Raw genomic sequence first — 12,692 nt, forward strand, 5'->3', positions numbered from 1 at the left:
TTCGATCTACAAGAACTGCAGTCTTTGCAAGGTGAGGATCAGGAGACATGAAGTACCGTCATTAGCTGACGACGAAGGAAGTTAATCACTGAGTGCTGTACACGCATGAAAACAACAGGGAGAAATTAATTTGGCCTGAACTTTGAAGGTAAATTGTAGAGCTTGCTTTAAAAAATGGTAACCCATGAATATCTCAAATCTTCAAGAGAGCATATGATTTTTTTCTAGACTCCTTTTTCACTCTGAGGAGGCAAGCTAAAATGCAGACACTAAAATTATTTCTTTAGGTCAGCCACTTTTTATTCTAACACTGCAGCTTTGAAAATTATTTAGGAGACCAAATACTCCTTTTCACTTGGGTTGTGATCACATTTATTGTTGAACAGAGAACGCAAAGCCAGTTTGAAGCTCGTTGGTGTTTCAGGTATTTGTTCACAGGGGAAACGCAGACTCCTTGCATCCTAAATGCTCACAGTGAAAAAGGGAAGTGGTAAGCTATGCAAATCTTTCTAAGTTTTGCCTGTGCACACAGTCTGAGCTAGAGGGTTTTTTACATTGTCTAGGTAAACCTTCACAGCTTTATATGGCTGTGGTGGTATTTATTAGAGGGGGAGGAAGAACATTGCTTTAGACTGCACCACGTTTAAAAATAAGAACCTTTTTTTTTACAAAAGGCAGGTTACTAAGGTAGCCATTTTCTCTAAGAACTCAGAAGTTATTTTGGACAACTATGGGCTTTTTCCTGTGTGCTTTTCTACTTTTTGCTTAGTTAGATAATAATGGTGTGCACAACATCAAGTCGGTGAGGTTGCTTGCAGTAACCCAAAGCTGCTTCTTGCAGTATGAACTGAAAATATGAAGTCTTAAGAATATTAGCAACTTCCAAACAGGGCCAAAATAGAAAGGGGGAGGGAAGGGGAGAAAAAAGAAAAAAGGATGTTTGATAAAATCAGAAGCTTCCTCAAGGTCATTCTTGTAATGTGCAAAATTAGGTATGTTTTTGAAATTGTTAAAAAATTTTTCACTATTTCTGATTTTTATATGTGTATATTGCTGTTGTGTGTGGTTCTGGACACTTTACAAACCTATAAAACTTTACCTCCTTTTAAAATTGTTTCTCCAAAGAACATTAGTCACCCCTCATGGTAAAAGGAAATTAACAAAACAGGCAAAAACTGAAGAGGGGGGAAGTAAGTGATTTGTAAGAGAGTAATCCACATGTATAACCAAGATCAGTGATTTTGCTAGATAAGCAATCTAAAAGAATACATAAATAGGTGTTTTTTCATTATTTATTATGCAAATCTTGAGGATGATTTCTCAATCATGCAGAGTCGTTAGTTATTTCAGATTTTAAAATTGCCATGTGGCTTTGTTAGCTAGTCTGCTTACAGTGGAAAATACCAGTCATATATGCAGGTATTAATTTCAGATGATTTTCCTTTGTTCTCTCTAACAACCTGGGAGGTTGGCTCAGGGAGCCAGCCAATGTTTTAATGAACAGTAGGTACCAAGTTAGTCAAATTTAACTAAAACACTTTCACAGATGTAAACTAAATTGCAACATTAAAATATTAGTAAAATACCTGCAAGATTTCTTAGTGGTTGTGTTCATTGAAATGGTAGAATAACTATCAGCCTACTCAACAATTAAATAAAATGTGTGGTGGTTGGGCAACTGTGGCATACAATAACAGCATTTCATATTGTTTTCTTTTTTTAATATCAATAAAAGCTTGTTGCTTACAATTTTTAGGAAGCAATCATTAAAGAAGGACTTTGCAAAGTTCTCATGGGGAACGGCTTGGTGCTACTGCCAGATAAGAGTTTTTATATTTAAACAAGGAAGTCAGTATTTGCATCTAGATGCCTTAATATGCCTATATTGCAATTTCCTTTCTTGAAAATCAGAACCCAAATCAGTCAATTCATAAGCAAACAAATCTCCTCTAATTGAAATGCTTGCCATGTGAGGAGTGACAGCCTACTTTTTATTGATACCTTCATTAACAATAGAAAAAATCATCGCAACAGACAAGAAGAGAACAGCTCAGTGTCTGACGGCATGGTTTTGTACACTGCTTTTGTACAGCTGCAGCAGTGCTGTGCAGAGATGTGGTTCCCTCGTACTGATACACTTCCAGTGGGGTAAAGTCACGTTGCTTTTGTACAAGATTATAATTCTCATGCAGCTCGTTGCCTTTCTTGCTACTCCAGTTCCTCCTCTGGAGATGTTTTCTCTCTCTTACAACTGCAGCTGTTGAACTGTGTTGGTCGAGATAAAGCCACACAGCTTTTGGGTTCAGGCAGGGTGGTGAAACAAGAAGTGCCTTGCTAGCTTTTTCATAACGGTGCCACCTCTGCTCCTGGAGCGTAATGGAAGAGCGCAAATTACAAGTTGCTGTGGTCAGCCAAGTGAAAGAATACCACTCAGACTGATTCAGTGAGAAGACGCCACATTTCCAGCAACTTTTAAAATGCCTTGCTGTATTTTACAATATTTCGGCTGAAAGCCACCTCTTCCTAGGCTTTCACACCATCCCACCTCCCACTCAACTGCCTCAGCCTTGTGCCTGAAGGATGCTAAGGGGAAACATCACCTCAGTGCACATTTCTGACATCGTCTCTTGCAGGTGATATTTCTGAAACAGCTCAAGTATCAGGTGGTATCACCCTCTCAGTACATGCGCTCGTGATCTCAGGCCCTAAGTTCTGCATTGCTGTACTTAGTGGTCTTCCCAAATCTTGCTTCATTTAGACCACAACATCCAGTATGTCCATATTTATTTTTACCTCCTCATTCACCGCATTTTGCCCATCTATAATTTCCTTTCTAACTTTGTTAAATGGTTTAAAATAGGTCTAAGCTAATCCAGTCAAAAATTCTGTGAATTAGATAAATTTACCTTCATTTTACAGACCAAGTAATAGAGGCTGTGATATTCCCAGAAGTCTCCCAGGACATCTGAGAGAATTGATAATAAAACGTGATCTTTCTCCCTTTTCACGTATCTCCATTTTTTTCCTTCTATTAGTGTTCCCTTCTGATCTATACTTTTCAGATTCTCAACTTGACATTTAATAATCTTCATCTAAACCCTTCCCTTTTCTCTTTCATCTCTAACTCTTATACACTTGTATAACACTCTTGCCATCATTCACTTTTATATTTCCATTTCTAAATATCACCTTTCTAACCTCAGTTCTTTGGACCTTTCTCCCCTTCTCTTTTATTGGCCTCATCTCTGGTTAACACTATATTTAAAACCCTCTTTTCCTCTTTTCAGTGATTTGCTGTCCATTTCTTTTCTCTAAAAACAATATTTAATTCTTTCTGGAGACAATCAGTCATTGACTTTCTATTTTACTTGGTGTGTCTTCATGATACTTAGATCAAAGGTTAGGCATTAATCAAAAGTATGTTATTTTCCCAAAATTTACCTTTTTTTTTTTTTTTTTTTTGCATTTTTTTCTCACATTCTTAGTGTGGGAGAACTATGTGTGTGGGAGAACACACATGCCTAGTGTATTCCTAACACACTTTCAAGTCTTCCCTTTGTTTAAGCCTATTTTTATTTCTTGTGCTCCAAATCATCAGCATGAATATGATTCATTTTTTACACTTGTAAAAAATTAAACCCATGAACAAAACCTGCACAAACAATCAGTTTGTGACTATTTGTTTACATAGTTTGCAGTGTTACGATTCTAGAAAAAAAAAAAATCAGATTGAAAGACAGCTTAGACATTGGCTAGTTTCTGTCAAGGTTTTTAACTGAATTTATATCTTTTGTTTTTCTTTACTCTTCCATTTTTTCTATTCCAATACTTGTTTGTGAGTTTCCAGATACTTGTGCCCTGTTTGGATTTGTAGTCAGCCCACATGGCCTGCAAATCTAGAAGGAAAACAGGTAGATCATAAAAAGAAGGAGCCAAAAGGAGACGTCTTGGTCCATTGAGATTCCCCTGCAGGAAAAAGGAGACGTCTTGGTCCATTGAGATTCCCCTGCAGGAAATCAAAGACAACTTATAACTCTGGCTGAGCAGAACTTTTTATTCAATTTAATATTCAGAGTCCTCTGAAAGTCCACATCCATACACAAATAAGCCACAAAAAAAGATAAAACAGATAAAACCATGGGAAGTCTGGATTTAGGATGGCAAGAAATGGCCACCCATGCCTCAGGTCCACCTCAAAATTAATTGACACAAGGTTTTTTTCCCAGAGTTAATGAGACAAGATCTATGTAAACTGTATGTCACAGCACTGCCCAGGGCTCATCTATGTTCAGTAAGCAAATAGAAATTTGCCTAGACACAAAGCAAGGCTGAAGCAGGTTTTCTGTGTAAGAGTAAGATTTCTGTGTAGCCTGGAAGTCAGATGGGCTTGAAAATTGGCGTGGCACTTCAGCAGTTACTGAGAGGCTCTTTGTAGTACAGATTTGGGGTATACTAGGTAAGGAGATACTTACCAAGTGCTGTTCCCAACAACTGGACTATTTCTGAAAAGCTGGCTTGATGGGTATCAATTTTACAGCTCTCAGAAAAAGGGGCAGAGCATTATGTGTAGGCTGATCACATGGCGCAGACAGAAATGACAGAAGAGCTGTGCAGTGCTGGGCATGCAGGTGGGTTCAAACTCCAGCAGAGACAGACCGCGAGCCCCCCATGGGAGCTGGCAGTGACCAGACCAGTGCACATAAGGCAAGTACATCTGGACAAGCAGGAGCAGATATGGTGTGCCCTTAGCAAGCCACACAACAGTGGGACGGGAGAGACAAGTACGGGCAGACTGAGAAAGCCAAAGGCGCTCAGCTCCAGCCACTGCATGACTACAAAGGCCTGTCCCCTGCCCCACCAGAAGTGGTTTTCATACACAGCCCACTACCAACCTGATTTTTCAAAAAGTGAAGGAAATCCTTTCAACAAATGAAAGAAAATTGTGATGTGTTAATCCCTTGCCAGTTTGGCCGCGTGGTGCTTCACAGCCTCGTGGCAAGTAGAAGCGGGCAGCGGAGACCCGACACAGCAGATCTGCAGAAGGCAGAGCTGACACAAACGGATGAGGAGGGTTGTGTTTTCCATGCTGTGCCCTCACCTGGCCATTCCTCAGCCCTGGTGGAGTGAGGAGCATTACTACAAGGGGCCAAAACCCCAAGGCCTACAGCGACTTGGCCGCCCTGCTTCCAGCACTGCTGGGCAAGCTGACTGCTCGGGTGGTCGGAAAGCAGCTTGCAGTTGTGTCTTAAATGCACATGGTTAAATCGCAACCAAGGCGCTTCAGGGAAGTGACAGGATATGGTCGTCACCCAGCAGTTCCTACACTGTGATCTGTACCCAGCCGTGACTCATACGCGCAGCTCCAAACCTGCTTTCCTAATTAAATGCATTCCCAGCATTGATCTCTCCAGTACTAATACTGGGGTGACAGATATCATCTTGGGCAATGAGATTATATGAAATTTAAATGAATGTAAGCTTCCTAAGGGATTATTCAGAATAGGGATTAGGGAGCTTTATGAGTTTAAAACTTCCTTAGGACCTCTTCATCCTCTCACCTCATCTCAGTGGCTTGCAGTGGTGCAGTCATAGCAGGAGGCGGCACGATCATTTCGATCTGCCTTCTCTGTGGGAAGCTCTGCTCGTGTCTGCCCGTGTATTAGCCTGCAAGCGTCAGAGGCGATGGCACACGGTGTGGAAAGCAGCCCGCACACCCCAGCCAGAGGGAGGTGCAGCCCCTGCGCTGCCTCCCAGCTGGGCTGAGCCAGCCTCTCGCTCAGATGCTGACTCCTCAGGCAAGGCACATATTTCTGAGATAGTATCTTCAAAAAGCAGAAGTGCATGTACTGGTTTGCTTTTAAGCATTCATCCTGCTCTTCCCTTCCTGCGTCTGTCGTTCCAGCTCCTCTGAGGTGAAAAATTCTGCCTCGGCTGCCTGCCCGATCTGAGCAGTGCCCCAGCTCAGAAACCTGAGATAGCTCTGTGCCATCCACCCAAACAATTTACAGGCTATAAATACACCTCTTTAAATACACCTTTTTGGATTGCCAGATATTTACATTCTCCAAATTTGAGCTGTGTACCTCAAATGAACTCCGCGCTCCTCTCACTATGTGGATATAAAGTTATAAGGACTGATGCCAAGCGGAGATCTTCCTGTCCTGACCTTCACCGGGTTTGCAGGCCCTCAGCTTCTCTGAGACACAGGCTACGTGTGGATTGACTTATGTAGACGTGGTAGGAGAAGTGAAGCTGCATAATTAAGCACCCTGAAAATAGATTAACAGAGGAATTACACATTCACTTCCAGGAAGCTTTTATTTCCTATATGATCATATCTATAATTCTTTCCACCATGGTTTCCATTAACAGGCATTAGCATTGACCTCTTGATGCCTCTGCCTGTGTCTGGATGAATGCCCCTTCCTGCAGAATTATAACACTGCTCCCCTCATACGCAGGGTGCACGTAAGTATAACAATTGCAGTTCTGACAGTACATCAATCTTCAGAGAAATGCATATAGGCAATGGATTTGAGCAACCTGGTCTGCTGGGGGGTGTCCCTGCCCATGTCAGGCGGTTGGAACTGGATGGTCTTTAAGGTCCCTTCCAACCCAAACCATTCTGTGACCCTGTGAAAATGAGACCCAGGAAATACCCCCTTCACACCACACTTGGTGCCCCTATGCTTTGCCAGGGAGGTGTGATTATGGCATGGACAGGGACGCACGTCCAAGAGAGGAGCAATAGGAGGGAAGGGTGCACGTACACATCACAGCTAACCCAGCGCTTCAGAAGGGATTTCTCCCCATACCGACCTCAAGCAGGAGGAAGTGGACATAAGGAGCTACTTGTATTTTGGTAAACTCAGTGCTTTTTATACATTTTATTACAGTCTCCAAAAAGGACATTTGGGAAGCTTAGCACTTGCACATCATCATCAAATTGTAAGGTTTTACTCAGTGGCAGCTATATAACAACTTGCATATGAAACTGTTCTGTATCATCAGACAAAATGAAATGAATAGACTACATACACTTACTTTAAGAATGTAATGAACAGGCAGTGTTTCTCACAGAAAATGAAGAAAGGTGTTTTTCAGAGAGAAAGAAACAAAAATAAAGTAACAGAGAAGACAAAAGGCAGAATTTGTTATTTTTTTCAGGTAGTCTTGCAGTGCTGCAGTCAAGTATATTGACCCACAAGATAGGTTTAAACACAGAGTGCTGAGAAGTGATACTTTCTGCCTTAACTGCACATCCCTCCCTGGATTGTGACTGATAGTATTTTGGATGAGTAGCACAAAAAATACTATCACCCGCATGAAAACCTGGTCAGCATTTAAATATACCATGCGCAGGGACGGGACCTGTTTTCAGAGAGATTGTAGGCAAGCTACTGTTTACATTGCCTATTAAAAATGAGGGCCCAAGAACAGGACTTTACAGGTTTCAGAGTGGCATCTGAATGATTTCAGATAGCACACAAAGGTTCACAAATTGCTGAAATAGCGTCCTTGGTATTGCAAAAACCAGAAAGCTTGTAGAGTTAGTGGTCTGTGTGCTTAACGCTACTGTACTGGCAAGGGGATGTATCATATAGCATCTGTGATGGTCAAACCAATACTCACTATATGGTACTACGAATGATAGCTTAATTATGTATATTTTTAAAATCATGTTTCAAAAATACGCTGAGGTCCACTTTAAAATAATATCTGTGTTTCCAGTGCTTTGGTCTCAGTTTCTGGCCAAAAGTACCTTTAGAAATCCTGATACTTTTCTGAGGGAGGGCCTAAAGTTAAAAACCCACACGCTTGAAATGCAGACTGACAGATAGCCCAAGAGCCTCCATTTAGCCTCAGGTTTGTATATACAGTATAAATGCAATCTCTGTGTAGAACATTTTAAAAGACTGCTCATAACACTGGGATAGATCTGGGCTTATGGAGCTAAATGCTTTAAAGGCATTTAAATGACCAACTAAGAAAGCACACTTTTTCAAAGTCCTTAGGAACCAAACTTGTCCCAGATCAGATACCCATACTCTTAAAAGTGTCAGTGCTTATTTGCATCTTTATGTATCTAAGCACCTGTAAAAAAGCTAGTCTTTAATGTTTCTTTATAGTCTGGATTCTGTATTAGTAATTTGTGAAGTGAAGTTCAGTAATTACAGTGAAAATATGCAAAGGAAAAAGTAGAGAATATTTTAATTCACGGATACAGAAAGGGACTTAGACGGGAGGATCAAATGAGAGCTGCCCCAGCCTAAAAAAAATATCAAGGAACATTTATGCTGTATTATTTTAGGACATCAAAGTTCATCTTCAGATTTGAGGTGTGGCTGGAAAAATCTTATGGCTCACATTACAGTTTGTATGTGTTGTGTTTTTTTATGGTAGACTACTATTGCACAAATGGGATTTTCAGATTTTATTCTTTTTTTATGCATTGTTCACAGCTGAGAAAATACATTCTAACAGTCAGTTGAAGCACTCTAGAAATAAAAAATAAGAAGGGTTTAAAAATGTACTTTGCTTTTTCTCAAGAACCTTGTTTCTCTACTCTTCATTTTATTAAGCGCACCAGTAACTACACCCAAGGCAGATTTGTGCTTTTCAATCTTCTCCTTCATCGACTTCACTTTTCATTGTCTCTTTAAAATAAATGTTTCTGTTTGTACAGAGCACTGTATTTTTGTTCAAGACAAATCTTAAGCAAACATTGGCTTGAAAGTGACAGCTAATTAATAGGCACCTCCACATAAGACACACAGTACTCAAGTGTCATGTAAAGATAATTCACTGCCTTACTGCTTTTTCCCCTCTTTAAGTTGCTGAACGCACATTTATTAGCTGAGCTGGCAAATTAAGTGCCTGTGACCAGACAGGCCTATGATCCCCATGCTGGATGCCCTGGCAATATTTCTTCTCTTGCTCCCAGGAGCAGTCACGCAGAATTTCCATTTTCCAAAGTGCTTTTCGGAATTGCACAGGCATTCTTTTCAGCGTTACACTTTCACTGTTCCTCCTGTAGCACCTCTCTCTGTACCGTGAGCTCTGCTTCCCTCCTGTGCCTATAACACTCATTTTCTTACAGAAAGACCATATTCCCCAGCCAGTAGACTACAGCCAGCTCCCCTTAAAGAGACATCTGAGCAATCTCCCCGTCCCGTGGTGAGGCATCCGAACCAGCTTGTTTCCCTAGCTCACTGTGCCCAGACATGGGTGACAGCTCGACCACAGGTCCCCTTCTGGGTGGACATCTTCCCAGTCCTCTCGTGGGGAGCAGCGTGGGACCTCTCCTGCCATTGCAAGTGCCATGCCCCAGTGAACCGCCTGTTTCTTACATTAATCTTGGATTGTTTACACCATGTGCACTCACAGTACTAGTTTAAGATATATGGCAACCCTGCAGAAAATTTGTATTTAAACCATTCTGTCTCTAATTGCAGCTCAGACCCTGAGCACTGCAATATGTCATTCACACAACTGTTTTCAAAGAATGGGGCAAGCCTTTGACTAACAATCTGCTGTGCTGCTCTGCAAATAAGCAAAACCATTATTCATACGGAAAATATCAGGAAACCGACCCAGCCTCTTTTTTAAACTGGTGCACTCTCTTTCAGTTTCACCCCGCCACTGGCCTCAAAGGATCCAAATGCAAGAGATTGATAGCCTGTACATTTCTGTCACAATAGCTGCACTGTTGGAATTCACAGAAGTGCCTGAAAATCGATGCCCGGCATTGCATTATGCAGGCCTGGGTTGCTTGTCTGAGGTGCTAATGCATTAGTGTCTGCCGGGGCGCTTTGCATTGTTTTCAAACACCACCCAGGTGGAGCAGCGCTTCCCTCCAGCTGGGGCAGGGACAGGGACAGGGACAGGGACAGGGACAGGGACAGGGACAGGGACGGGCCCATCCTCTTGGCCCAAGCCTTCCCCATGCTGGAGGAGCCCAGGCATCCCTCGCTGCTTGGCCGCCTGGGATAAGAGCAGGCTTTCAAAGGTCCAAATGCTTAATTTTTAAGTATTTGGCCACTTAAGCAATTGTCTGCATTTATTCAGTGACCATCCAGTAGGAACTACAGGAGAAATGTTGATTTAATGAATGGCATTGCATTTCTCAAAACGAAACCAAAGAGTTAAGCTTGCTACAGTTTATGTGGTGTTATCTCCTCAGCTGATTATTCTGTATGAGTGACCGCAGGATATTTAAGTGTCTTCCTCAATCACATCCACTACTTGTGGCCTTTTCTTTTTCATTTCAGGTGAGTTTTTTCGTTTTGTTGAAAGGGAAAAAAACATCTGGATATTTTCAAGTAGAATTTCATATTTTCTTTCTGTTCCTATTGAAGTTTTGAAAATATTTTAGCGGTGATTTTATGGTCCGTGTTACATGCAAGTTGGAAATAAGGAACAAGGCAATAAAAAGGCAGAAATTTACAAGCCCGGTTAATCAGAGAGGTCATAAAGATGGCAGGTACTTGGTTTTATACTTTTATTATCCCTCTAATGGCAGCTGGGCTATTTTACGGTACCCACTTTGGACCAATATCTCACTGTTTTACGCATTGTTCTAGTTTGTACTGGTGGCATCGGTCATGGAAAGGTGTAAATCTTTTCCTTGAGCATCTCTGTGTCTGAAATAAAACATAACTTGCCTTTTTACATAGCCCAGAGTTGAGAGAGCTTACTGGAGAGAGAGCTTTATTTGCAGCAACTCACACGGGCAAAGCTTGCTCTGAAACACGTGTGAGGGGGCATGCGCTCGCAGATCTGTGCGGGTGCCTGTACGTGCGTGCTGCATGTTTCAGCCCTGACTCAGCAGCTCGATAGTTCTGCAGCCCACAGAAGCAATGGCACAGTCAGCACTCGGGCTGGCTTTGGGACCTGTCCTCGGGAGCTGCCTGTGGCTTTTGCCCACCGTCCTTTCACCTGGGGAATCTTCACGTGTCTTTTAACGCTGCAGCAAATTGCATTGCAGGGTGATTTCCCCTTCTTTCACTGTGTTCTGTGGGAAAATTGTATCTGTCCTTTCCCAACACCTGTCAGGAACAGGAATAAGACATGAAAGGACCAGCAGAACTTGACGGGCACAGGTCCCTCTCTGCACTTCAGGGCAGTCCCATCTGCTGCTGACTTCGGCAGCAGAAGAGCTGCACTGGCACCAGTTTTTAATGTAAGCTCTATCACAAGCCAGCAACGTGCTCCACCACTCTCAAAGTTTTATCTGCTGTGTTGTTGTTGTTGTTGGAGTTCTCATAGGAAAAAGGAACAAGAAGAGCATGAGTCAAGTGGCCGCAGCATTACAAAACATTTCTGTTTTTCTGAAGATGTGGCACTGATGACATCCCGGAGCCTCAGTGATGCAAACATTTCTGTGATTAAAAAAGGGCATTAGCAAACAGCCTGGCTGGGTACTCAGAAATGCCCTTTAAAACATAAAAAATCAATTAAATGGTACCTAAAACATGCACAGAAGTTTCCAGCTGGGTAACATCCACTGAAAACACACAGGACTCACATTTCTCTCACCTGAGAAAAGACATTTCTTTTTGCTAAGGTGCATTGTGGATCACAATGAGTACTCGAAGGGCTATGAAATTACCAGATACCATCCGCCCATCTCACAAAGACCCTCTGTGTCTGTGGCTGTCCTGGTTTCCAAATGCACAAGTTTGTTTTACAGTGAGGTGATCACTATCTTTATGCAGTTGCAGGTAGTGAGACGCTCATTTTCAATGCAGGCTGAATTTGGACTCCCTCCTTTTGTTGTCACTGATGGAACTGAGAAAACATGCTCAAAAGGTACAGAAAGGACAAAAAAAGATGATCAAATTGTGTGAGCAGCTGCTAGGGGCATACCTGCTTTTGGTTGACTTTGCAGGGGCAGATACATTTTGAGCATTGAACTAGCCAAATGCATGCCAAACTACCTTTGTATCGCTCTGAAGTCTTAACTAAAATGTTACATAGCACCAAGTCACCTTTCCTGAACTTCAATTTGCCTCAGAAATCATTAATTAGATACACGCCACTGGGTGGTTATCTTGTTCTCGAGGGGTAACGATGAGTTATTAGCTGAACATATGTCAAAAATAGCTAATGGGGACACAAGGGGGAAACGCTACATCCAGTGTTGAAAGACTGGAAGGGAAAAGAAGAAAGGATGTTGTCTCGTGCATTAAAAATATGAGATAAAACGGCAGCAAAAGAAAATTTTCCTCTTTTTACTTCCACTCTATCTTATGTTTTTGAAAGGGAAGGGTTGAGTGAGTTGGGCTAATTCTACAGAATTGGAGCAAAATAGCCAAATACGCCGAGTATGGTAAACAGAGAGAAAATGTTTGCAGTTCATGTGGCATTAGAAAGACTGAGAGTGGCAAACTTGGGAAAGAGATGGGGAATAAATGGGAGAAAGGATAACTTCCTTTATACATTAAATTAATGACATAGATAAAAATCCCGTTAAAAACTATGACTTCACCTACTGCTAATCAGGGCTAAAGAAAAACTTAGGCTGGACAACAGCAATAGTGCTGGGAGCTGATCCTGTACTCATTAAAACAGAAAGAAGTGCTTCTCCTGGCACTGTAGAAGCAGCAACAGTGAGCACAGTGCTGAAAGTGTGGCAGGAATCGCTCTGCAAAACCCATCATGTCCAACCAGATGCTCCCACTTCTCCCAGT

Source organism: Cygnus olor, chromosome 4, assembly GCF_009769625.2.
Source record: "Cygnus olor isolate bCygOlo1 chromosome 4, bCygOlo1.pri.v2, whole genome shotgun sequence".
NCBI lineage: Eukaryota > Metazoa > Chordata > Aves > Anseriformes > Anatidae > Cygnus > Cygnus olor.